Source organism: Bubalus bubalis, chromosome 17, assembly GCF_019923935.1.
Source record: "Bubalus bubalis isolate 160015118507 breed Murrah chromosome 17, NDDB_SH_1, whole genome shotgun sequence".
Taxonomy (NCBI): domain Eukaryota; kingdom Metazoa; phylum Chordata; class Mammalia; order Artiodactyla; family Bovidae; genus Bubalus; species Bubalus bubalis.
In genome coordinates, this window is record NC_059173.1 from 3609665 (window position 1) to 3637393 (window position 27729).

The window sequence follows — 27729 nt, forward strand, 5'->3', positions numbered from 1 at the left end:
CCTGCCCCAGGGAAGCCAGAAATTAAGGGATTACTATGAAGTGAGCAAATGTGCTGTAAACCCGCCGGCCCCAGCCTTTTTGGCACCAGGGACCGGTTTCGTGGAAGACAATTTGCACTCGGGGTGGGGGGGGAGGTTTCGGGATGATTCAGGTACATTTCATGTACTGCGCACTTTATTCCTGTTGTCATGACCTCAGCCCCACCCCAGTTCATCCTGGAGGCTGGGGACCCCTGCTACAAACAATCACTCTGCTTGTGGCCCATCTCTGTCTATAGTACAACCTAACAGCTCAGGGGGGAAATACCTCCTGCTTTGCCTCCATCTAGCGATGCGATCTGGGCACATCCCTCAACTCTCAAAGCCTCTGAGTCTTCATTTATGAACTGGGCTTTGAGGAGGGCATGAACTACCCCTTCCTCACCACGCTGGTGGAAGGATGAAGTGAGTTCATGTGTGTTAGGGTTTAAGCCCCACAGGAGACACCGCTGAGCTCTTGCCAGATGGTGGTTATCGACCTTGCCACCTGGCGCTGGGCTGGCACCTGGGGTTAGTGAGATGCATGTGTCCTTCAAAGGGAGAAAGACCAGGAGTGTGGCGGGCACCCTTCCCATCACACACTGACTTTTTCTTAAAGTCACATCTATGATTGTACAGGAACAGAAGTAAGTCTGAAATATTCCAGAGGCTGGGGTGAGGACATTTACCTTTTACATTAAAAACATTTTTTTAATTCATTTACTTATTTGGCTGAGCCAGGTCTTAGTCTCGGCACTCAGGATCTTCAATCTTCGTGGCAGCAGGCAGATTCCTAGTTGCAGCGGGTGGGATCTAGTTCCCCGACGAGAGATCGAACCCAGGCCCCCTGCATTGGGAGCTCGGAATCTTAGCCAACAGGGAAGTCTCTACTTTTTCTACTTTTCTGTATCGTTTGAATAATAGATAATTTTTGCTTTTGTGATAAAATATACAAAATATAAACTTTTATGGTTTTAAACATTTTTAAGTGTATGGTCTCAGTACATCAGTTTTGTTTTGCAACCATCAACCCGGTCCATCTCCAGAACACTTTCCACCTTGCCTAACTCAAACTCTGCACCTTTAAAGCACAGTCTGCTGCCTTCTCCCCTTGACCTGTCAACCTCTACTCTAACTTCTGTCCTGAAGATTTTGACTATTCTAGGAACCTTGCAAGCACGGACTCATACAGAATTTGTCCTTTTGCAGCCGGCTTATTCACTTCGCATAGTGTCCTCAAGATTCATCCACGCTGTAGCGAGGTCAGTATTTCATCCCCTTTTAAGGCGGAATAACAGTCATTAGATTACTTTTGCAAATTGGAAAAATAAAGATTGACGCAAAACAACAATATGAAAAAGAATGACTGAAAGACTGAAGAAGGGATGGGAGGTGAATATGCTGGGGGCCTCAGACGGAGGGGTGATAAACCCTCAGCAGGGTGATAAACTGGTGAATCAGCCCAGGGCGTCCTTTCTCCCAGGAGGAGGGAGTTGGGCCCCGCTGTCCCCTGGCCGAGAGGACAATGAAGACACTCAGCCCGCCAGCCGAGGGCTGTGACTCACAGGCCGTGAGGCCGGGCAGGGCCCCCGCGCGTGGCCCCCGATGCCTGGGGCCATTCAACCTGGGCAGTGAGCAGCTCGGAGTTCCCGGTCCCCTTCTGATACCGGCCCTGCTCCCGCTCTCTGGGGACAGCCCAGTTGGCTTGGTGAGTAAGGAGGCTCCGGACAATTCCTCCTTTCATAAACCTCCACCGCTGACTAATGCCTCCCAGTCACGCTGGGCCCTTCCACTCCAAAGCCAGTCCCTGCCCCAGAGCTGGCCCTGTGGGGTTTGGAGGGAGCCTCCCTCATCCCCACTGGTGCTCCCTCATGCCCTGTCCTGCCAGCCTCTGGGCCCCGCCTCCCCCAGTCAGCCTTTTCTCTCCTGGGCCACTTCCCCTGCCCCCCAAGCCCTGGCCCCTGGGGCCCAGGTTGGTCCTACCCTGATCAAACCTTTGTATACCCTCCCCCTGTCCATCCCTGGCCTTTCCTGCTTAAAAGGCTGGGGTCAGCAGCAGATGACTCCAGTGGGGGGGTTTCAGGCACCCAGGCAAGCCAGGGGGGACTACTTCTGAGCACGGGAAGGGTGTCTTGAGATGCTTCGAGCTCCTTTGGGGCACGTGGAGGGGTGCCACTGAAAGAGATGGGTTGGAACCAGAGTTCAAATTCTGACTCTGCCCCTCACTAGCTGGGTGACCACGGGCAGGTAACTTAACCTCTCTGAACCTGGATTTCCACATCTGTTAAAGAAAAAGTAGGGAGGGGGAGTTCCCTGGTGATCCAGTGGTTAGTGCTTTCACTGCCAAGGGCCCGGGTTTGACCCCTGGTAGGGAACTAAGGGGCTTCCCAGGTGGCGCTAGTGGTAAAGAATCCACCTGTCAATGCAGGAGACGCAAGAGATGGGAGTTCCATCCCTGAGTGGGAAGAGTCCCTGGAGGAGGGCATAGCAACTCACTCCAGTATTCTTGCCTGGAGAATCCCATGGATGGAGAATCCCATGGACGGAGGAGCCTGGCGGGCAATGGTCCATAGGGTCGCAGAGTCAACCAACTGAAGCGACTTAGCATGCACACCAGGGAACTAAGATCCCATAAGCCATGCAGTGTCAGTCAGTCCAGTCGCTCCTCCGTGTCTGACTCTTTGGGACTCCAAGGACTGCAGCACACCTCGCTGCCCATCACCAACTCCCGGAGCTTACTCAAACTCATGTCCATTGAGTCGGTGATGCCATCCAACCATCTCATCCTCTGTCGTCCCCTTCTCCTCCCGCCTTCAATTTTTCCCAGCATCAGGGTCTTTCCCAAGGAGTCAGTTCATCGCATCAAGCGGCCCAAGTACTGGAGTTTCAGCTTCAGCATCAGTCCTTCCAATGAATATTCAGGACTGATTTCCTCTAGGGTGGACTGGTTGGATTGCCTTGCAGTCCAAGGGACTCTCAAGAGTCTTCTCCAACACCACAGTTCAAAAGCATCAATTCTTCGGCGCTCAGCTTTCTTTATAGTCCAACTTTCATATCCGTACATGACTACTGGAAGTGTGGCCGGAAATAAAAAAAGGACTGGAGGTGGGAATAGTCCTCCCTTCCAGAATGGATGTGGAGCACCTTCCAGAGACTCTAGACTTGGCTTGGGTGAAGGTGACTGGCCAGGAAATGGGGTTGGGGCTCCTTGGGGAGCACCTGCCTTCCAAGGAGAGACCTTGGCCAAGGAGCACACAGCTGGTAAGAGCCGAGCACAGTCTCTCTGATGTCTTGGCCCTCAAGGTGGCTTGAGTCCCGGCTGAGAAACGGCCTTCTATGCTCAAGGTTGGCAGGAGGGTGAATTCTTTTATGACACCATGTGAGGGCAAGGAGCTGTACCCCTGGAGTGGAGCCTGGCATAGGCACTCCCAGACATCAGATGGCAAGCAAAACCATCCTGGCTCTGTTCTGGAAGAGCATCTCCTTCCTTTTTCAAGAGGCGGGGGGTGGGGTGGGGGGAGGCGGGGAGGGGGATGAGAAAGGACCACAGCCAGCTTTTCTTACTAATGAGGCCTAAACCAGGCCAGCGTGGGAACAACTTGGCGGATCCGAGAGGCAGCTTGGAGAACTGGGAAAAGCTCTGGCCTGGGAAGGGAGAGCTGCAATCCCAGCTCCCCACCCCGCACCCCCCACGCCGTGTGGCCTTGAAGTGAGTCACGGCCTCTCAAGTGACACGGCTCTTATCTCCGAAAGAAGGAGGTGAGATGTGAGGTCTCTCAGACCCTTTTCCAGCTCTGAGATTCTCTAGTGTTGCAGCCATCTCTTTAAAGATGAGAAGCAGAGATGCTGAGCTGAAACAGATGTGGAGGATAAAGCCAAGATAATCAGCCCAGTGGTTTCTCTCTCTCTAGTGCCCTGCGTCAGCAAGGGCCTGGGTGAATTCTGGCATTTCTTCCTTGCGATAGGTAATCGAGGCAACATCTGAGGGCCCGAACTTCCGGAGGAGAGGCTGATCAGTCAGTTTTTTGCCCTCAACCCTTCGTCTCTCCTAACCAGCCTGTATGTGTGATGTGGCCTTTCTGAGTCCACCAGCCTGTGTGTGTGACGTGGACATTCTGGGTCCAGTGCGGCTCCCGGGCTGACTTCCGGCATGGACGGTTTCCTGAGCATGATTACTTTGCTGACAGCCCTTCTTCCTCCTGTCCTTCCTACAGTCAGCTGGAGTGTGGGGACGCCCATCCCCTCAAGAAGTATTCTTTATGTGTCTCCCCAGTGCCTGGCTTCGAAATCAAAGGGATCTGGGCCACATGCGTTAGACGGAATTCCCATGAGTCTCCAGAGTGTGAGATACGACCAGGCTTCCTGGCCCCCGAGGGGCTCACCAGGCAGTCAGAGAGTTCAGAAGGTGACCCAGGATCCACCGGGCAAAGTGACAGGCGGGCCACAAGGGCTCTGGGTGGCTGGCAGGAGTTAAGGCCTCAGACACACGTGACAACTTTAACCAGCCCGCCGCAGCCCTAAAGGGTTAGATTTCATTTTAAAGGAACCGCCTGCCCATTTCCATCCTGCACCTGGTTTGTCTCCCTCCTCACCTGATCCCATTCTGTAATTACACGCTCACACGTTTCTTCTCTCAACCTGCCTCTAGAAAGCAACTGGAGAGGGGAGGGCTGCGGCCGCCTTCTCCACCACCTTAACGCGCGCGCCGAGGCCTGTGAGCAGGTAGGCGACAAACTCCAAGTCGTGTACTTGGTGGCGTGGCAGGGCCGAGTCAGACTCAGGCAGGGGTCGAACATTCAGTCTTTCGAGAAGCCGGGACTTTTTTTTTCCTTTTCTCTTCCTAATCAGTGGCTTAGTGCCCTTCGCCGGAGCCCGGGGCGCGGAGCATCCGGGCCTGGAACGCGGACGTGCGTGGGAGGGACGTGAACTGTGGCTGCAGCCCTGCGGAAAAGAATCGGTCTTTGTCCTCATGTTCGCGTGCACCTGTCGTCCCAAGCCCTTGACAAACACTGTGTCATTCACCTTGCCAACCTGGGGGCGGGGCGGGGCGGGGGCACGCGGGAGCCCAGGGAGCCGCATTCCGCGCATTCCAGCCCCCTGACAGCTCCTGGTACCGCGGCTGTGAGCCCGGGGTGTCCAAAAATTCCAGCTGACTCATCCGTGGGTGAGCGAGGCCAACGCGAGGGGACGGGTGGAATCTCCTGGGGTCTGCCTCCGACCAGGCCCCCCCAGTTCAGAAGGGAAAGTGGGGCGGGGGTGGGAAGGGGCGATGGCCCGGATTCAAGCTTTTTTTTTTGGCTTAAGGGATGCTCAGGTATCCCTCGAGGCGCCAGGAAATAGTGAAACAGGTGCAGCGCGACGTCGTGGCCGGGAACTTGGGCCGGGACCTCGGCTACCTCAGCATTTGAGTTCTGGCTCCATCGTTATCATTTTGGAAGACCTCATGAAACCTCTCTGGGTCTCAGCGTCCTGGAGTGGGAATGCGGTGGGAGAGGGAAGGCAGTACTGGTTCCACCTCCACCAAGCGGTGGTGAAGATGAAGCAAGAATGTGGGTAAGACGCTGATCACAGTCCGGGACAGAATTGCTTAACAATGGTGACTTGTGCTAGGACTCCCCCCCACCCCCACCCCTTCGAGGCAATGACGTGAGACTGTTCGCAGGCGGGCGGGCAAGTGTGTAATGGGGCCCCGCTTGGCCCTTCAGGACAAAGGCTGCAAGACAGGTAGGGAGAATGTCCCTGCCTGGCCTGGGATCGTGGGTAGAGCCACCACTCTCTGACTCTCCCCAGTCCCCGCGGAGCTTCCAGGAGCAGAGGGCTGTGCACATGCTCAGGAATGAGCGCACACTGGCCCCGCAGAGGCTTTTCTGGTACTCACATCGGCCTCCAGATGCCTTCTCACCAGATCCTGCCAAATTCCTCTTACCTCCGCCCCCCAGGACTTGTCTGACGCCAGAGCATTTCTCAAAAGGGGGAAACAGTCCCATCGTCACCACCTCATCACCACACCATTACAGCCCTGGCGCGCCCTGCCTTCCAGCTGTCTTCCCCAGGGATATCTCTGAAGGTTTTTCCCCAGCTCCTTCCGGGGGTTGCCGGGGAGAGTGAAGTCCGGGAATGAGAATGGGTCGCAGGACGAGACCTTGGGCCAGTCCCTGGCCCTTTCCACTTTTCCCATCGTCTGTGAAACAAGAAGGCTGGCTGAGGTCATCCATTTCCGGCGGCTCAGTCCCAGGGTTTCCTGGCTCCTGTGGGCGGCAGAGAGCCGGCCAGATGAACACTTGTTCCTCTTTGGCAGGAGAGCACGGAGGTTAGGCGACAAGTGGCTCTGGGTTTGAATCCTCACCTGTCCCCTCGCCAGCTACGTGATCTTTGGCAAGGCGGACACCCTCTCTGAGCAGTTATCCTACCTGTAAAATTGGCATACTAATAACCACCAGATGATGCGAGTGTAGAACACAGCAAGGTGCCTGGCACTCATGATATTACAATTTTTTTCCCCAGACGTATGGGCTTGGTCATTGTCCCTGAGCCTCTCGCCTTAGAGACCGAGAAACTGAGTGCAGGTGGTGGTGGTTGGTGGGAAGAGAATTCAGAGCACGTTTCGGTGTTTCAGCCGCTGCACTGGGCGGCTTCAGAGAGGAGCTCCAGCTCCTGGGGCGGCTCTTGGTGCCCCTGCCAGGAGGTGGCTTGGCGCCGGGCTGTCTTCCTCATGCCCGTTCCCGTATTTCCAGATGTTTCAGGCAGCAGCCATGGAGCTCTTTCAGGTTCCGCTCCTTTGGATCTCCTTTCTTGCAGCTTCTCTTTCCTCCAACTGGCCAGACTTCACAAAGGGAGGGCCCCCCCGGGGGATAGCCAGATACCTCATAAAATGCCCCTTTTACCAGCAACAACATGACCTGCTTTCAGTACTAGGATTTCATTGGTCCTCCCCTGGATGTGCTGGAGGCCCAGGGAAGCAGCAGCAAAGCACGGGTGTGTGCACATGAGGGTGAGTGGCGTCCAAGTGTGAAGGTGTGTTTTCTTTGTTTTTGTTAACTTGTTTCACGCTTTATTAGTTTCTTCTTTTCTTTTTAAACTTTTTATTCTATATTGGAGAATAGCGGATTAACAGGCTTCCCAGGTTGCTCAGTGGTAAAGAATCCACCTGCCAATGCAGGAGACATGGGTATGATCCTTGGATAGTAAAGATCCCCTGGAGAAGGGCATGGCAACCCACTCCAGTATTCTTGCCTGGGAAATCCCATGGACAGAGGATCCTGGTGGGCTCCAGTCCATGGGGTCACAAAGTCGCACACGACTGAGTGACTGAGCACGCACGCATGATTGATTAACCGCATTGTGATGGTTTCAGGTGCACTGTGGAGGGACTGGGCCATACATACACATGACTCCATTCTCCCCCAAACTCCCCTCCCATCCAGGCTGCCGAGTGACACTGAGCAGAGTTCCCTGTACTGTATGGTAGAGGATGTGTGTTTATATTAGGGTGTGTGTATGTGTGTGTGTCCGGGGAAGCGCATATGGGTGTGAACCTTTGCTGCATGTGAGGACATGTTGTGGTATGAACATGTGTACCCACATGTGTGTTTCTGTGTAAAGGTGTATTTATGTGTGAGGGTGTGTGTGCACATACAAGTGGGCATACGTGCATGAAGACTGAGGGTCTGTGTATGTGTGTGCACAGTGGATGTTTGTGGATGCAGGGATGTGTGAGAATACACTGTGTGCATGGTGAGGCCACGTGTGCCTTGTGTTCGAAGATGTGCGTGCACACAAGTTTGTATACGACGGTGCACATGTGTGTCCTGTGTGAAGTGGATGTGTGCACACCCGTGTGGATGTATATGCATATCTGTGTGAAGGCATGTGTCTGTATGTGTGAGAATGTGTGTGGGAATGTGTGTGGCAGGGTGAAACAAGGTGAACGCTGGCAGGCTGGTATGTGCGCCCGTGTGTACGTATGCATACGCGTGTGAGGACGTGTGGTCCCGAGTGCGGCTGCGCACACACGTGAGGACGTCTGCGCATGCGTGGAAAGCTGGGCGCGGATGGACAGTGCGGGGCGGAGCGCTGTAATGGCGACCAGATGGTTTCCTTGTTTTGCGAGACCTCCTTGGTGTTTTGTACCAGGCGCTTCCCAGCACCGAGAACAGATCTTTTTTTTCTTTTTTTAAAGTATTTATCTTCTCACGTGGTCAAAGGGCAGCATGCAGGCAAAGAGGGGGTTTCTCTTCCTGGAGGGCTGGGCCCGCCCACCCTGGGCATCGCACAGGAAGGTTTACCTTGGCCAGCGGCTGGACTCTGCGGGCCCAGCTCTTGGGCCCGCCGTGCCCGGTCCAGGGCTCCCGCTCCACCCCGGGCGTGGCTGCCCTATCTCAGCGCAGATTAACTTCCCTGGCACCGGTTTTGTTTAGGCTCATTATGGAGGAGCAGCCGCAGAGAGCGCAGGCCTCTCCCTTCCACCCCGGGGGCCCTGGTTTTGCTGAAAACACTTGATTTAGAGCTTCTCGCTCTGCTCCTCGGGGCTGGGAGTCCCGGCATAGGGGAAGCACCCAGGGCCCGGGCTGTTTTGTCTGCTGAGAGCGGAGAGGGGTTCCGTTTCCCCATTGCTGAGCTCTAGCAGCCCTGGTGGGTTTGGGCTGTTTGTTGAGTGTCTGCTCCTTAGGGTGGGTGGGGAGAGGGAGCCTCCGGCTTACGAGATAAAAACCCTCCTCTGCGTGATGGTGCGAGAGAACCTGCTTCTCTGCACGTGTTCCACCAGGAAAAACCGCTTGGGCTCATTGAAACCCTTTAAAATGTTTTCTTCACTCATTCTGCCCCCGCACTCCGGGCTCCAAACCTCCAATTTCCTCTCTCTTTCTCCTCTCAGGGATCATCAAGACTGCAGTGCCTTAGCTCTGAGGGGATGCGGTGGTCCACACCCTCTCCGCAGAGAACCTTCTGGGTAACACCCTAAGCATCTGCCCACCCAGGTGGCCTGGACCTTTTTGGAGTCACTAGTCAGTAAGCCTACTGAGAGCAAGACCTGTCGCTGCCCCAGACGTCTGGCCAGGAGCCTGCTGCATGGCTGCATAATGGGCCTTGGTACAAGTTTATCCGATGAATGAAGGATGTGGTAACTCACGGCTGGGTAGACGACAGCTCTTGGTAGATGGCCTTCATCCAAAGATCATTGGGATATTTGAGTAAAATTCTATTGAGCCAAAATGTGTTTCCCTCAATCAGTACAGATTAGGTGTACCACAAAAGCCATAACTAAGGGAAAGCAAAGATACTGTTGTTGAGTCGCTAAGTCCAGCTCTTTCTGACCGCATGGACTGCAGCACACCAGGCTCCTCTGTCCTCCACTATCTCCTGGAGTTTGCTCAAACTCAAGTCCATTGAGTCAGTGATGCCATCCAACCATCTCATCCTCTGTGGCTGTCTTTTCCTTTTGGCTTCAATCTTTCCCAGCATCGGGGTCTTTTCCAATGAGTTGGGTCTGCATCAGGTGGTCAGAGTATTGGAGCTTCAGCTTTGATCTTTCCAGTGAATATTCAGGGTTGATTTCTTTTAGGATTGACTGGTTTGATCACAAACATTTACTCCTCTTTTATTTTTCTTTTAAAATTTTTGTTGGAGTACAGTTGATTTATAATGTTAGTTTCAGGTGTACAGCAAAGTGAATAGGTTATACATATACATATATACTCTTTTAAACATTCTTTTCCCATTACAGAGTATTGGGTGGAGTTCCCTGTGTTATATAGTAGGTTCTTACAACTTACCTACTATATATATAGTAGTAATCCCAATTTCCTAATTAATCCCCCCCACCTGTTACCCTTTGGCAACCATAAATTTTCTACATCTGTAATTCTATCTCTGTTCTTTAGATAAGTTCATTTCTCTGTTTTAAAAAATTGCACATATAAGCAATATCATATGATATTTGTTTTTGACTTCACTCAGTGTGACAATTTCTGGGTCCATCCATGTTGCTGCTGATGGCATCCGATCATTCCTTGATGACTGTGTAATATTCCATTATATACCACATATTCTGTGTCCATTCCTCTGTCGGTGGACATTTAGGCTGCTTTCGTGTCCTGGCTATTGTAAATAATGCTGCAGTGAACACTGGGGTGCCTGGATCTTTTCAAATTATGGTTTTCTAGACATGTACTCTTCTTAATGCTTTCTGGATCTAGCCTGAATATAGATCCTATAACTGCTCCTCATATCATACAAATGTAAGCAGTTTTTACACTGAACATCTTAAAATACGGCTCATGAGCTGGACCCCAAATTCTAGGTGTAGCCTGATCGGAGACCGGCATACTGGATGTTGGAGGAGGTTAAAGTCCTAAGCCTGGCACCTGTGAGTGTGACCTTGTAGGGGTTTTGCAGATGCCATCCAGTCAAGATGGCCGCATTGGAGTAGTGTTAGTCACGCAGTTGGTCCAACTCCTTGTGACCCCAGGGACTGTAGCCCACCACGCTCCTCTGTCCATGGGATTTCCAGGCAAGAATACTGGAGTGGGTTGCCTTTTCCTTCTTCAGGTGATCTTCCGGATCCAGGGATCGAACCCGGGTCTCCTGCGTTGCAGGTGGATTCTTTACCGTCTGAGCCACCAGGGAAGCCCATATTAGGGTCGGGTGGGCCCCAGATTCAGTGACTGGCATCCTTACAAAGAGATTTGGAGATGTGCAGATGCACTCATGGGGAAGAAGGCCTTGTGAAGACAGGAGAGGCTCTTCCTCCCACCCCGCCCCCCGAAAGAGCTGGAAACGGGGAGAGGCAGGGAGGGTGAAATCTCTGCATATCTGCTGATCATCGCTGCATCTCCCTGGCTGGTTCTGTCCATTGCTGTGCTCTCAGAGATGGGGTTTTGTAATCACCAGGACATCTTTTTCTCAACCCAGTTGTTTGAGTTTCCAGACCTAAATTAGGTTGGGGAAGCACCCAGAATCTGCAGACTCAGTTGTCTCTGTTTCATCAGAAGTTTGCTGAGCCTCTTTGATGTGCCAGGCCCTGAGCCCAGAAGGTTGGCGACAGATCGTGATGTGTGCCGCACACGGGATGGATTCTCACTGCCCACTAAGGACGCTGGGGCGTGCACTTGCCAAGGAACGGTGCCGCCAGGCTGTTAGTGCCACCGAACATAGCTTGGTGCTTCCCACCTCCTCATGTAAGAATGACCAGATGTGTTACAAACACAGTCGTTTCTATGGAGTGTGAAGGAGTAACTTCTAATGTGAAATTATGCTCGTGGGCATTTCCAGAACTTTTTTTTTTTTTTTGCCATGGTTGATGGTCACAGGGGATGCCAGATCCCAGATGGGGTGAAGCCAGGGTGAGGACCACAGAGAGAAGTGCCAGTGCCTGAGTAAGAGGGAAGTTGTGCAAGGCGTGTGGCTGACTGTGGGCCCGTGCAGGGAGGCTGCGCGGGGGCTGGCCGCGGTCAGTGGATGGTCACCCTGGATGCGCCCCACAGTGACCTGGGGAGCTTAAAACAAATCTGCGTCCAGATCACAGCACTGCCTGATTAAATCAGAATCTGGAGGGGAGACACTCAGGCTCTGCAGGTGACACCAAGGTGAAAGCCAGCAAGAGAACAGAGCTTGGCCAGGAGTGAGGTGGTTCCTTCTTGCTTAATTGCACTTGATGTGGTACAGTGAAAACACACCCACATGCGTGTATATAGACATGTAAAAACCCTGTCATTTTAAGCAAACAAAATCTAGCATATATGTTGTCAGGCAGCATTGTGACTTTTGGGAACATGCTGATGAAGTTGGGGGGCAGAAGACAATTGCAATGGAATTGCAACCTTCGGCTATTCCCTAGGGCATACGCTCGTAGCATGCGAGTTCTTTCTTTTTCCTGCTCTCTCCTTTCTTTCCTCCCTCCTTCCCATGAACGATTTCCTTTTGGATGTATAGGGGGAAAAAGAGATTCTGGAAATACGGAACCAAGTAAATTAGGGCTTTGGGTCAACATTCCTGTCATTCACCCATCATGATCCTGATCTGGTTTCCTTTGACTGAAAGTAGTGAACCCTTTCTTTCTTTGAGGGTCTCTTTTGGCCTGTCTCTTGGTCGGGGGCATCAGCAGAAGTTAAGAGGGATCCTCTAATGCCTTTTGGAGAATTTGCCTAAAGAGTATGCAGAGATGGGGAACCCCCAAAGGCTTTTTCTAGAAGTTTCTATCTTAGAGATTTGCTCCAGTGGAAGGTGGGAGTCATGGTTCTGAATGAGGCATCTTCTTGTGGATGCCAGAGGATGACCACAGTGTGAGCTGGTCACCAGGTGCTTAAGCTTAAGAAAAAAAAAAAAAAAAACCTGAAAAGGTTTGGGGATGGGGCTTCCCTCTCTGTGTGTAGAAGAAACCAACCAAGGTGGAGATCAGGATGAAAGAAACTGAAAAGAGAAACATCCAGCCCTTTTCAGAAGACCCCACCCTTCTGTGTTCCTGGGGGGCCCTTGGCCCATCTCCTAGTGTCCCCTTCACGGAGGAACCTGCCTCAAACTGGTCCTCCGGTCCTAAGAAAACCCGACTGAGAAGGAAATTGGGTGCAGCTGCTCCCATGGAAGGAGCGAGGGATGACAGGACAGGCCTCTGTGAAAATCTTCCAAGGAGGTAAGGAGGAAAAAAAAAGAGATTCCTCATTTGCATCAAGAGTAAACTTCCTGTCCCATTAAACAATGAGGCATTCAAACTCTGCCTGAGTAAAAGTCCCCTGATGCAATGCGAGGGTGAGCAATTTCATGTCAGGCTGTTGTTACGGGATTTATACATGTCCTAGCTAGGGCTTGAGGTGAACATCGGAGCCAAAAACAATAGCCCTAAACCCCACATGCACAGGAACCTCATTCCAGCGGAGTTTCCTTAAGAGAGGCGCACAGCAGACTTTTCACAAACAAAGTGACTTCAAAGGCAGGCTTGCATCACCAGCCTCCCTCCCTCTCCTGACGCTTCTCTTTAGGCCAGACCTGGCCCTTCTGTTTCTTGGTTTACTTTATGAGGCTCTCTCCTTCACACACACACACACATCGCAAAGCAATTATCCGAGCTCATAGGCCAACAGGAAAGTAATTGTAACTGAGTACTTCCCTTTGCCACTGCAATGGGGATGGGACCCAGTGCCTGGGCAACAGCTGCTTGGAGGCTCCCAGACTGAACTCCCCACCCCCCTCCACCCCCCGCCCGGCCCAAGCTCCCTGGGGGAGGAGGATGCCAGGGGGTGGGGGAATGGGGGGGAATTTTCTTACATCACATGACGTGCTTGCTTTCACTACCCGAACCCTGAGTCACGACTGAAGCCAGATTGCCTCGGGTCTCTGGCTGAAACCAGAGGTTCTAGATTTGGAAACCTGACTCCCATCAGCTGACTCTTGTTCAGTTCATCAGAGGAAACGTGTCTTGTCTTACTGGCCCCCTCTTCGAGCTGAAGTGCCTTCTCATGAGGGGATTACATGAGGCAAAGGCGCTGTGTAGTGGCTTAGTAAGCCGATGCTGGGCGAGTGAACAATATTTGACGTTGGGTGAGTTTACAAAAAGGGCAGTCTCTCTGTTTGTTTAAACCGAGATTAAGCGAAAGGAAAAGTTTTTCTTTCCCATCCCAGGACAAATGGGAAACATATGTTTTGCCTTTGGACTTGGTAATACAAGGCACAAATGATGCTCCCTGCCCCCCTCCGCTGTGAGTCTTCGAGCATTGCAGAATGTTTCCTCTCTTTGGTGGCCAAAGCCAATACGAGCCTTTAGATTTCCAGACAGCAGAGCTAATGGTGATGACCCAGTTGATTCCAGGTAATTGTGTAGGGGGCTGTTCCCAGGCCATGTGTGAGTAGGCAGGATGTGATCCTGGGCACTGGGTTTAAGTCCTAGCTCTGCCTCAGTCCAGGTGACCTCATGTGAGCCTCAGTTTCCTCACCTGCAAAATGAAATTGATTGAATGTCTCAGGTCATTTCCAACTCCGGAAAGACTGTTTAGGTTGGTTCCTCCTGTCCGTGGGAGACTTTCCTAGCTGAGGGTCTCCTTTGCATGGGCTTGGAGCAGCGTGGGAGACCTCGGGTGAGGAGCCTGCCCTACCACCGCGCCCGTGACTCACTGTGACCTTGGACAACTCACTGGCCCTCTTTGTGAGTCCTTCTCCTTATCTGAGAGGGGGGGTTTGATGGTCTTGCCCCTGACACAGCAGCTCAGATATGTGACAAGCCTGAATGAGACAAGGGTGTAAAGTACTTTGAGTTCCTTGGGCTAAATGGATCATTCATCTCCGAAGATAAGTTAAAAAAAAAATGCTAGTCCCCAAATATTTTTTGGATTATCTCAAGAATAAAGTCATGAAAATCTGAATTCTTTACTCTTGGCTTTCCTTAAAAGGCTACTCTGATGCGAGTGCAAGCATCGAATGACCAGTGTGGGCTGTCAGAATCAGTCCTGTAAACACCTCCTTACAGGTGGGCAGGTGGGCAGCTGATCCCTGCTGGGACACAGCGGCAGGGAGAAACCTCGGATCCTGAAGCCATCTGGCCTCTTCCAAATCATCCCTGGTCATTAGGAACGTCTCCCCTCTGTTGATTCAGAATCTGCCTCGTCGAGTAAATCTGAACCGCCCATCACCCTTGTAGGAGTTACTCCATTCCAGCTTCATTCCTCCTTCACAGTGCTTGAAGACGTGCCACCCCCAAGAAACCTCTTTTCCAGACTAAACAACTGTGGTGTCTTAAACAGATTTTCGTTGACTTGCTTTTTGGATTCCTAAATGTTGTTGTGCTTTACATGCTTCAAATGGTCAGTGCCCCTTACGAAGAAAAAGTGAGACTTTGAACCAAATGCAGTGTTCTAAACGTGCACCCGTGGGTGTGCCTCCTGTTTCTGTAATAGGTCAGCCAAGAGACGTGACAGCAACTCAGTGACTTAAAGAATATAGGATGTTTTTTCTCTGTCTCGAGTACCTGGGTGAGGTGAGTGATCCAGGTATCGGCAAGTGGCCCGGTTCTCTGCAGTCATTCAGGGACCCAGGGCCCTTCCAGCTGGGGCACCGCAGTTCCATGGGGTCCAGGCTGCCTGGCTGCCAGGTCCCACATGCAACCAGGAGGAAACCCAGAGAGTGAGGAGGTGTGTCCACCTCTTTAGGATCCCTGGTCCCAACACAGACCACCTCTTAGCATCTCACTGCTGAGAACTCAGCCCAAGGTACTCAGCTGCAAGGGAGGCTGGGAAAGGCGGTACCATCCCCAGAGAGGAACGGGAGAATGGACGTCGGCAGCCACGAATATGGACAAGCCTCACTGGGCTTTCAGTTCTGGAAAGACAGCGAGCTCCTTCCATGGTCATGGCCAATGCACCCCTTGTCCTGCCTGGAATGTTCCATCTCCCTGTCTCCCCTTCCCCTTCATATGGTCTTGGCTTCCATGCCACTTTCCCAGAGAGGCCTGGCCTGGCCTGGCCACCCCAGGAAAAGTACATCCCTCATCACACTCTTTCCGACCTTAGTTTATGTCCGTCACAAGTTTCAGCAAATCTGTGTGTGTTTGCTTCTTTGCCCTAGAAAACTATGGACCATATGTGGGTAGGTACCTCACCTGGATGGTCCTCTGGTATATTTACTGCCCAACTCAGTCAGTGCCTGAAGCACAAACTGCATGGCGAAATAAGAATTTGCTGAATCAGAGAATATATAGACACTGCGTGCTTAGTTGTTCAGTGGTGTCCAGCTCTTTGCAACCCTTTGGCCCGTAGCCCACCAGGCTCCTCTGTCTATGGGATTTTTCAGGCGAGAATATTGAATGCGTTGTCCATTTCCTCCTCCAGGGTGTCTGCCCGACCCAGGGATCGAACCCGCATCTCATGTGTGTCCTGCATTGTAGACAGATTCTTTACCAGCTGTGCCGTCAGGGTAGCCCCATATAGACACTGGATGCTTCCTGAATATAGTCTTCCAGGCACATCACACTGGTTTCACTTGCCGCGAACTAAAAGCCCCAGGTCTCTTCTTGCAGCAACTCTTCTAAGACATATTTCTCCATCTGCTTCTTATGAAGTTGACTTTTTGGCCACAGATCCAGCATTTATGCTGAATACCTATTGTATTTCTGCTGCTTGTTTTAGATGTTGCTCTAGTCCCCAAAGACCTTTCTTGGATATATCAGTGAATACATTTATTTTTCCTGATAGATCAGCCTGTGTGTGTTTCCTTATTGCCGTTGGCAGACATTGATGGAGACGGGGAAAAAGGGTCAAATGTGAAGCCCCTGTCCATACTGCAGCCTGTCCTCCATCCAGCCATCAGTCTGGCACCAGCTGCCTTTGGGAATGAATGTTCTCTCATGCAAACCCCACTCTTGATAAGCATCTCACTCAGCCTGGCTGTCAGGCGCCCTGCTGAAATGAGATACACATTAGAACTCAGGGCCTCCGGTTCCACTCCTGCCCAGGACGATAGAGACTTCCAGCCAATGGCAAGAATGGCCTTGACAACACCCTCTAGTTTACCAGTCTGGTGATCCTAGAAAAAACAGGAAATGACTCGTTCTTAGTGAATCCATGCTTAGTGACTCCTAACAATTACTGTTCTCTCATAAGTGTTTGCAAACCTTTAATTCTTAATTTCTTCTGTAACGTTTCCAGGATCTAACCTTCCTGGAAACCCTGCCACATGGGTCCATTATCTGTCCTCAAATGTAACACCTCTATCTTCACACCTCTGTAGGAAAGGTTTTTCCTGTCCGGCTCTGAGTATCTAAACCCTGACCTCCTTTCTAGATCTAGCTGGAGGGGGCCCCCTCCGCATTCCAGGTCTCTCTCTGCTCTGGGTCCTCGTGGAATTCGTTAACCACATCCCTCCTCCTCGGAGCTTGTTGCTGCCACCTGGGCAGACTTTCGGATCTTCCTCTCATGATGCTCAGCGTGGCCTCACTCCAAGCCCTCTCCCAGCAAGGTGTATGGCTTGAGTTGACCACTGAAAACCAGCTTCCACTTACGCCTACTGATTAGCCCTTTATTGGAATTTCAGCCTAAGCTGTGCTCTAGAGCCAGGTGGTGTGGTCTTCCAGTGTGTTTGAAAAACAATTTTTTTTTTAGAATAAAAATGTAGTATCTTGTAAAATTCCAAGGAAGCCATAGACTTACTGGATCATCAACTAAGGGAAACCAACCTGGTTGATGTAACAGTCTGGGTAATCAAGATTAGGTCATGACAGATGGTCCAAATACAACACTTAAAACATCCTGAATGTTGCACAGGCAAAGGAGATGAATCAAAAATCAGAGCCACATGCAAAATATTTTCTGCCTTTCAGAAACAGATTTACAAAAAGATTTCCAGTAGGGTTTCTTGAACTACCTTTGTAGATCTAAAACAATTTAATTTCCATAAATGAAATCCTCCTGTTTAAACTGCACCGCCCCCCCCCCCGCCCCCTCCCCGCCAGCAGCATCAGAATCTGGTAGAGGGGAACCTCCCTGGTGGTCCAGTGGCTAAGACTCTGTGTTCCCAACACAGGGGCCCAGGTTCAATCCCTGGTCGGGGAACTAGATCCCACATGCCTCAACTAAGAGTTTGCATGGTGCAGCTAAGACCCCACGCAGTCAAATAGATAAACATTTTAAAAAAAGAATCTGGTGAAGGTGCTGATGCCACATCACACCATATTTGGGGACTAGGTTGGGGTGAGGGGGAGTTAGCTGTTTCAGATCTTTGAGTCCACTCCCTCTCAACTGCAATGGAACACCTTGTACCCTTCAGGGGAGGGGGCTTAGAAGGGAGCGATTCTGCCCCTCCAGTCACTAAAGGAGCCCTCCCTCATCCCAGCCCTTTGAGACAGCCAACTCCCTCAGACCAGAGAGAAATTTCCTTTCTATCAAAACACTGATGACTCTGATTATCAAACCCTTTCTGATGCTTGCTTTCTGACCTTAATAAATCTGGGATTAGTATGAAAACCACCCAGGCACTGACTCTCCACATTTCCCAACTGGCTGTCTGGAGGTGGCTTCTCCTTCATGAGTAACTTCCCCAAATATTTGGGAAATTGCCCGATGCTTACGACCACCATGTGAACTCTGGGCAGAGAGAGAAAACTCATCCCAGGGTCAGCCCCGACTTCTCCCCTTTTCCTTTCCCCTCCTACCTCACTCTCTTCTTGCTCAAGGCAATTTACATCCCTTTTTCCCACTAAGAATGGAATTTGGGTTCCCAGCTATCAGCAAGGACTTATGTGGATTTCCAGCTTTGCCCACCACCCCCTTAAAAAAATTTATTTATTTATTTTAGCTGTGTTGGGTCTTCGTTGCTGCATGGGGTTTTCATCGCGGTAACTTCTCTTGCTGCAGAGCGTGGGCTCCTGGGCACGTGGGCTCAGGAGTTGCGGCTCCCGGGCCCCAGGTGTACAGCCCTAACCCTAATTTTCAAAGTACAGTACAGGCTCATTAGTTGTGACTCACGGCTTAGTTGTTCACTGCATGTGGGATCTTCCCCAACCAGGGATCAAACCTGTGTGTCCCGCAGTGCCGGGTGGATTCCTTTACCGCTGAGCCATCAAGGAAGCCCTGGCCTTTCTTATAACTTCTCTGTGACTGGACGTTCCGATATCAGGAGGAAGCCCATTTTCAGGGATCTTCACTCCTGGCTTCACCACCCTCATCCATATTCCTAGGACACCACAAACCTAGAGCAGTTCTCAACAAAAGGACAGAGTTTCCCATCTTGACACTTTCCCTGGCTTAATCGCTTCTTGTGAGCTCAAGACCACTGTGACCATTTCTGGAGTTTCTTTCCAGGCCCTACTTTTCCCTCCCTTGTTTCACAAGATCCTTGTGAGCCTCCAGGACCCCAGGACCGTTGTTGCCCCCTGAGCAGGTGTCAGGCTGAGGCGAGAGCTGGTGCCAACGCTGAGCTTCCTGGCAGCATTCAGAGTCAGCAGCATGAGAGAGGACCGTTCTGGGGGTAGCTGAAGACACAATTAAAGCAGTGGGTGAACTTCACATCCAAACCTATATCCAGAAGCCAGCTGATTTTTTTTTTTTTTGGCCTTAATCAAAACTTTATTGAAACACTGACACCGAAATAGGAGTGCGCTGTTGTATGCCGTACAGAATGAAATGTAGTTACGCTGTCTGGGTAGATTAACTGGAATTACTGAACTGATTAGGCTTTCCGAGAGAACACAGACTACGGAAGCTGTGTGGATCGTCACTGTTGCTTCCTTCTAAGTGAACAGCCTGCTGAGAGTCTGGCCTCCCCTCCTGTTGGCCCAGAAGCCAGCTGACCTGTCAGTGTCTCCCGTCCACAAAGCGTAACGTCTTACAGAAAAACGCGAATGAACTTTTGGGCTGACCCAAATCTGCTTGTGGGGCAGAGAAAAGTTTGATTCCTTTTTTTTTTTAATTGTGGTAAAAGGATACAGAACCTAAAATTTTACTCTCTGGACCATTTTTGAGTATACAGTCCTGTGGCAGTAAGTACATCCACAACTGTTACGTGGCCAACACCAGCTCCCATCTCCAGAACTTTCTCGTCTCCAACTGAAACCATGCCCAGTAAGCAAGGACTTTCATCCTCTCTCTCGCAGCCCCTGAAAATTACGATCTACTCTCGGCCTCTGTGGTTTTTACAGCCCTAAGTACCTCATATGAGCGGAATCACACAGCGTGCGTCCTTTCGTGATTGACTTATTTCACTTAGCATAGTGTCCTCAGGGTTTGTCCCTGTTGTAGCACATGTCAGAATTTCTTTCCTTCTTAAGGCTGAATGATACTCCGCTGTATGTATAGACCACATTCTGTTTAGCCCTTCCTTATCATTTGATTTTTTTTTTTTAAGTAGTGAAGTTTGTTATTTTTAACAAATGGAGAGTTGAAGAGGCAGTGGAGTGTGGTGGGGAAAGCCGTGACTTGGATATCAGGGAACCTGGGTCTCCGTTCTGGCTCTGCAGCTAGTGACCTGGGCCCAGTGGCTCCTGCGAAAGGGTGTTGGAGGAGCTCCTGTATCAGAACTGGCTGGGCTTCCTGGGAAGATCTCAGACTCCTTGCATCTGGTCTCTGGGAGTGGAGCCTGAGAATTCCTTCCCAAGCTCTGTCTGTAAGCCTGGGGTTCCACCCCTGCACAAATAAAACAAACTCTCCTCCTTTTTTCCTTTTTTTTTTTCTTTTTTGCTTAAGCAAACTGAGGATGGTTCCTGCCACTTGCAGTTGCAGAATTATAACTAAAATATCCTGTAACAGATGAATCCAATCCATAGAATTTTTTTAAGAATAAATTGAGATATTTGTATGAATACACCATAGAGGTGCATACTCAGTCACTCAGTCGTATCTGACTCTTTGCAACCCCAGGGACTGTAGTCCACCAGGCTTTTCTGTCCATGGGATTTTCCAGGCAGGAATACTGGAGAGGGCTGCCATTTCCTCCTCCAGGGGATCTTCCTGACCCTGCATCTCCTGCATCGGCAGGCAGATTCTTTACCACTGCACCACTTTTATGAAGCTCACACCATAAAAGTATTAACCCTAATTTATTGTTATTATATATGGCCCCCCTCTCCCTTTAGAATAAAAAGTACTATATTCACTGGCTAGACTTAATATTCCCAAGTTACTCTTTTATGTGGCATAAGGCATTGAAGGCTGAGGGCGTTCTGAGATGCAAAGGAAAGGGTGGGCATTTTGAAATGCAAATATTTTCAAGAAAGAGTAGAATACTCTTAAAAGAAATCACATGCTTCAGGAAAGTTTCCAGGATGAATATTCACTGCTCTCTTGCTTGTTCTGGGTCAGGAGAAGGGCTGGGGGCCCCCTAGACAGCTACAAGCAAGCCAGGGGTGAGCAGCCAGGCAGTGACGGTATGGTCTAGATGCCAGGATGGGGAGACAGACAGGACGGCAGGGGAAGTATCGGAGTCCACTCAGGGAGACTTCCTCGAGGAAATGATGCTAAAAAAGGGATAGGAATGAGAGAGGCCACGGGGAGAATGTCGTAGGCCAACAGCCTGCTCAGAGCCCTGGAGGCAGAGGAGCGCGTGGTCCCCGCTGGGCTCTGAGCACAGGACGCTGGCGAGGTGAACACAGGCCAAGGCTGCAGGTGCGTGGGCTGAGCCGGGAGCCCGGACTTGACTCTGGGGCCCTGGGCTGCCGCTGGGGGTTTTCGGGAGGGTAAATCTGTTCATACTTATTCTCTGGCAGGATTGCCTCAGCCGGGGTGGAGAATGCGTGGTGGGGCCTTGTCTGGAAGCAGAGAGACGGGTCAGAGGACGCTACCAGTGATCTGAGTGAGAGAGGGCGGTGCTCCGAGATTCGCTTTAGGAAGGAAAGACAGGTTGAGGGAAGAGAAGGAATTCCGTTGACTTGTGACTTCACTCGATCCTCGGCTGTAAAGCACTAGTATCTCCATTTTGCTGGTGACATTCCGGAGGAGGGGTTGCCCGCTGAGTTGCTTGTCCGAGCACACACAGTCAGCAAGGGTTTGGGGTATCAGAATGTTTTGTTTTTTTTTAATTGGGATATAGTTGCTTTGCAATGTTGTATTAGTTTCTGCTGAACAACAAAATGAATCAGCTATATGTATACATATGTCCCCTCCCTCTTGGACCATCCCACCCCTCTAGGTCATCACAGAGAACCAAGCTGAGCTCCCTGCACTCTATGGAAGCTTATTGCTAGCTACCTGTTTTACACATGGTAGCGTATATATGTCAGTCCCAACCTCCCAGTGGGGTATTAGGACATTATAGCCTCTTAGCACAAATTGCCCCCTACATGGGACTTGGAGAGATGAGGCTCAGAGCGAGTGGGTTTAATCATGGGAGAAAAGGCCTAAGTTGATGGCCCACGTGGTTGTCCAGGACGGGGGCCTGGTGTGCTGTTGCCTCCGGGGTCCTAGCAGAGGGGCCTTCAGGATGGAGTAGACAGCCACCAAGATCAGATGTTGACTGTTGAGCAGAATCATTTAATTAATCAGTGTGCCTTACTGAAAGACAGCCTTCGGGACTTCCCTGGTGGTCCAGTGGCTAACACTCTGCACTCCCGATGCAGGGGGCCTGGGTTCCATCCCTAGTCAGTGAACTAGACCCCACACTGCTGCAACTAAGAGTTTGCATGCCAACACTAAGACCCAGAAGAGTCGGGTTTATATTTATTAAATATAAATAAATGTATATTTTTAAGAAGACAGCCTTCAACTGTAGGGAAGGCGCTGCATTGAGCTGGACAAGGTGTGGACCAAGCAGACAGAGGGTTGGGGGAGCAAGGCCAGTGAAGGCCCTGCAGGCCCCACACTCAGGTCCCAGGTGAATGCTGTGATCCAGGCCAGCCAACACAACCTCTCCAGGCTGCAGGCCACAGTCGTTCTCCACCTCGAGATAGTTACGGAACTTCAAAGAAACAACAGATGTTAGAGGTACTCTGTACATCCTATGAGAAGGCGAGTTCTGTGTGGTCCTGAGTTGTGGTTTGGTTATTTTATCTGCTCAGGTCCTCTCCAGGGACAGGTTATTAGTCTGGTCCTCACCTCTCACTTCTCCCAGATCAACCCCTCCCTGAAGGAGGCTCTGTGGAATCTGGGAGAAGTGGGAACCCTCCATCCTTGCCAGGCTGATGGTTAGAAGAGTTGGTTAGTTTCCTGTCCCAGTGCCTTGTCATTCCCCTGGGATGAGAAGACTCAGACCGAAAGAAGTAGAACTAGTTTTCAAAACACTCGTAATGGAAAGGAAGAGGAAACAGATTTGACCTGAGTTTTAGGGTCAAAGAAAAATTTCATTTTCTCCCTTTGGCTGCTTAGTATTGCACCTTACATTTCAGACAGCTCCTGCCTCATTAGCTCCAAGTGGACCTAGGACCAATGACTATGGGTAAAATATCTTTTAAAGGGAAGACAGGGCAGTGGGTTTAGGGGCTCAAGTTCGTGAGATCTAGTTTCCAGAAAAAGCCAAGTCTGACCTAGCAGTCAAGATGCTTACCTGATTTTCTGGTTGCACAACTCAAGTTAGAACATTGGACAGGAAGCTCCGAAGTGTTTAACTCTGTTGTATGCAAGCTCCAGAAGGTGCTTATTGGGGAAATTTATGTGCATGCGAGAGTGATTCCCAGTGAGGGCTCTCTGAAAATCCTGGCCCTGGGCCCCCGCTCTCAGCAGCCTCATCTGTAGGTGGGCAAAACAGCTCAAGAAAAGCGTGAGGGTGGGTGCAGCTGTGTCTCTAACGACTCTGTGACTTGTCTTTTTCAGAAACGGGTCATTCTTTGACTTCCCCTTTAGAATATTTTCTGTTTCTGCCGTTGTAATTAGAGCTAGAAATTCAATTAAAAAGGAGGGGGGTAAAGAGAAACGGTCTTTTCAAGCCAGTTTCCTGGTGCTCCCGAGAGGTTTTGAGGTTAGGTCAGCCCATCGCTGTGCTGTTTACTTCTCTGGCTGTTGACGGGATGGCATGTGACTCGGCCAAACGCTGTCACCATGTCATAGCAGTGGCCACTACCGTCTTGGCTTCCGAGACTGCTCTTCAGTGTCTTGGTATATGATGCCAGTTTTTAATAACAGCTCTGTTTACCGGGCAAATGGTTCTTTCGAGCATTTATTATTATTTTTGCAACACCTGTCAGAGAAAGCGGCCAGGCCGGGCTGTGATTAGAGGCCACCGTGCTGTATCAGGGACTTCGGGTTTCCTGTTGACTAGCCTGCATATCTCTGTGAACCCAGACGTGCTCCCCCTGCCCCGCCCCGAGGAAACTGAACAATATGAAGTGGACACAACACAAAACGCTTTGAAGGGGAAAGTCACGCTATGTCTCCAGACACAACACGTTTTTTTTTTTTTTTTTCCAGGTCACTTAAAAGAAACCATGCTGAGTCCATTTTCAGAGAAGTTCTTTGTGTTTGGGGAAATAAGGCCTCTTCTCAACCAGATGCCCCCGACCTCCCCCTCCCCAGTCATATATGTGTGTGTGCACTCCATGGCTCAGTCGTGTCCAACTCTTTGCGACTCCCTGGACTGTAGGCTGCCAGGCTCCTCTGTCCATAGAATTTTCCAGGCAAGAATACTGGAGTGGGTTGCCATGTCTTTCTCCAGGGGGTCTTCCTGACCCAGGGATCGAACCCTCTTCTCTTGTGTCTCCTGGATTGGCAGGTGGGTTCTTTACCACTGTGCCACCTGGGTAGCCCCTGCCCCCCACCGACCTCCAATCATAAGTGCTTCTGAAGTTGACTGGTGGGTATTTACAAAGTAGACTCAGGAAATTGAATGTTCACTCAGATTAATATCTTTCCATGGGAGAAAATGTTCATAAGATACAGAAAATTGAAAGAGGGGAGTTGATGAGAAATTCCACTAAGTTCAATGCTTTCGTACATGCACACACACACACACACAGGAAATACTCTGAAATGGGTGGGGAGACTAGGAGTAATTGTTCTCTTCTTCATGTTTTCTTCTCTTTCTAAACTCTTTACCGTAAGCAGGGATTTATGCCCATAGCAGAGCATGGTGAGTGGAAGCTCAGACATTGGAGCCAGACTGCCTGTTTTGAGTCCCGGCCCTCCCACTTCCTGACGTTCAGTGAATTACTTGATTTCTCTGTGCCTCATTTTCCTCATCTGTAAAATGGGGGTAAGGATTGTACCTATTATATAAGGTGGTTATAGCAAGTAGAGTTTGTGTGTGTAAAGCGCTTAGAACATGTCTAGCACTTTTGTTCAATGAAGAAAATTTTTACTTTCTTTTAAATTTAAATTGGAGTATAATTGGAGTATAATTGCTTTACAATGTTGCGTTAGCTTCTGCTGTACAACAGTGTGAATCAGCCGTAGTGTATACACGTGTCCCCTCCCTCTGGAGTGCCCCTCCCGTCCCGACCCTACCCTCCTCGGTCATCGCAGAGCCGGGCTGAGCTCCCCGTGTCATGCGGCAGCTTCCCGCCGGCTGTCTATTTCTCACCTGGTACTGTGTATCACCCTCCCCATTCGTCCCACCGTCTCCGCCCCTCCCCCTCCCCCAAGTCTGCTCTCTATGTCTCTATCGCTGCCCTGCAAATAGGTTCATCATTATTTTCATCAGTACCGTTTTTCTAATTTAGTCGAATTGTGGCTAATTTTCTTTGGAATGCTCTCGGCCATGGCATTCACGCTTTATGACACCGACTGCTGAAGAGAGGGTACATATAACCCTAGGCCTGTGTCTGCCCTCAACTAACACAGTTAGGGTGGACACGTGGGATTTGCTGGGTGGCTAAGATTCTCAAAGCTCTTTGCCAGGTCGTGACAAAGAGCAGGGATTTCCCAAGGGTATACTGTGACCTCCCCTCCCCCTCCCCACCACAGCCCCCCATCGGTCATAGCCGAGTGACGGCAAGCCTAATTGTCTCCTAAACCACAAGTTAGACTATCACAGTTTGGCTGGTGACGTCCACAGAGCTGGAAGGATCCTTGACCTTTGGTAAATGATGCCCCCTTGCCCAGATTGAAATGCCCTGGGTAAACCTGTGCACAGTCGTACGTGCTTCACTTCCTCACGTAGGCCTGGGAGGAGCAGAGGGAAATAGGAGCCGGCTTTGTGGCAGATAGTCAAATAATTGTGAAATTGTTCATGAACTGATAGGAGAAGGTGAAGGAGCTAATGATGAGGCAGAATGAGCTGGGGAGATCTTTTCCCAGCACTCAGAAGAGGATCCACCCAAAAGCACATCTGTGACCATTCACATGTTTTGCCGACCACAGACTTGAGTGGTGGAGCTCATTTTTCATTTCATAATAATAATGATATATATATATATATGTGTGTGTGTATGGTTGTGAACTGTAGCCTAAGAACTGACAGAAAGAGAGAAAGGAAAAAAGAGAAAATGCCTGAAACAGGGGATCCCTCCTGCTCAGGGGACGGGACAGGATGGCACTGGAAACCATGTCAAACCACACTGAAGCTGTTTCCTTTCAGCCAAGGGGAAAATATTCTAGAAAAAGGAAACTCCAAAACTCTTGTTTACCCAGCTGTCTGTACAAAGTGAATTATTCATGATTAAATGTGAATAATAAACCTATGCAAATATTTGTTATATTCTCAGTTTTGAGGAGGTTGGGAGAGCAGCAGGAAATGAAGTCACTTTAAGGTGATTTTGTTAACTATTTTCTTTAGAAATATATAAAGAATATAGATTTTGATTTTTATTTATGTTCAGTCTTCTGAAAACAACCCACCAGGGTGTGTTTTCTTTAGGAGGTTGTGTCCTATTGGAAATGACAATCTAAAGCTTTTCCTCTTAGTTATTATGACTTTTATATAATTTCCTTAGAAACTAATTGTGAAAGTTTGTTTTTTTTTCTCTCTGACATTAGAGGGTTAAAAAGCTTACAGCAGAATCTCTTCTCTAATGGGAAATCTTAACTGACAAGTTTCCAAGTACCTGCTGCTTACTGTAAATTCTTACCTATAAATTTCAGTTATAGGTTTTTGATAAAGGGAATATTACAATAATACTGATACCTGGCAGTTTGAAGCTGTTTGTCTCTTTTTGCAGAATTGGTTTAACAGTTTCCATCAGAACTGTTAGCCTTTTAGCTGGAACTTGGTTAGGTTTTATGTAGCTTGCCCATTCTAAGAAACACTTAAAAATCCAAGCAATTGCCAGACAGTGTTTAATCATCTTGTAACTTTTCAGTCACTTAGCACAGCGTGTCACCATTATCTGATAGAGAGTTTAAAGCATGCAAATGACCATTCTCTGTACTGTAATTGTAAATGAGTTTCACTCACAATAATAATTTTTAAAAAACCCTTTCCCCTGGGCTCCATCCTTATGGTTGAGTTCATTTCAAGTAAAGCCTATGTTACAGCTGACCATAGACTAGGTTCAGATAAATCTCACTTTTGCTCAACAGTAACCTCAGTCTCTGGAGGAGGGGCCAGAGGACTGGTGTGGTCCCTTCTGACTTGTGAGGATCAGGCTTTCTCTAGTTGTTGGTCAATCGCTAAGTCGTGTCTGACTCTTTGCGACCCCATGGACAGCAGCACACCAGGCTTCCCTGTCCTTCACTATCTCCTGGAGTTTGCTCAAACTTATGTCCATTGAGTCGATGATGCCATCCAACCATCTCATCCTCTGCCACCCTCTTCTCCTTTTGCCCTCAATCTTTCCAGGTGGGCCCCCAAGAGAGCTCGCCCTCCCTCCCCGCAAACTGCCCCGAGGCCAGGCTGAGGAATTCCGTCCAGGCGCCAGGCTGCATTTAGAGTCGCCTGTCAGCACCGCTGCTTCTGCCTCTCGGTGGTCCAAAGCCCGAGGTGGGCGCCGTCTGCTTTTTGCTGCTAATGGAACAGAAGAAGAGAGGGGATAAAGGCCTTGTCCAGAAATATAGGGAGAACCAAGATTACGATGAAAACCGACTTTGACAGGATCTCTAGTCAATGCTGCACATCACGCTACCCTGCCCCCACCTCAGTTTACCTAGAAACCAACAAATTGGTGGCTCATCAGTAACCAGCGCTGTAGTTCATCTGCCGTTATCTCTTTCTTCTGCTGTCGTCGTTTCCGGAGATTTGGACTGTGTGACACAGGCCATACAGAGGAAAGAGAGACCAGAAAGTCATCTAATCTACTCCCCAGGCTTTAGGCTGCGCTGAAACCTATCTAGACTTCCAGAGCGGGTAATTCTACCACCTTCTCTTGAGTTTGAATGAAGCGTAATCCATCCTAAGTCCCTCATCTCTCTCTTTTTTTTTTATTAAACTTTTTATTTTGCA

At 50.0% G+C, this 27729-nt stretch overlaps 1 long non-coding RNA gene and 1 other non-coding gene across 6 annotated transcripts; both read left to right on the forward strand.

Moving 5' to 3' along the window:
* Nucleotides 1-3374: 3374 nt before the first annotated feature.
* LOC123329902 lies at nucleotides 3375-27729 on the forward strand. Of its 5 annotated transcripts, none has more exons than XR_006545474.2 (3): nucleotides 3375-4740; nucleotides 4867-5571; nucleotides 27130-27729. It is a non-coding gene; the product is annotated as an uncharacterized LOC123329902 (long non-coding RNA). The 5 variants fall into 5 exon arrangements; XR_006545471.2 differs by lacking the exon at nucleotides 27130-27729 and adding an exon at nucleotides 8891-9387; XR_006545473.2 differs by lacking the exon at nucleotides 27130-27729 and having other exon boundaries at nucleotides 4867-5182; nucleotides 5323-6523.
* On the forward strand, nucleotides 17475-17546 carry TRNAG-CCC. The gene has a single exon. It is a non-coding gene; the product is annotated as a tRNA-Gly (tRNA).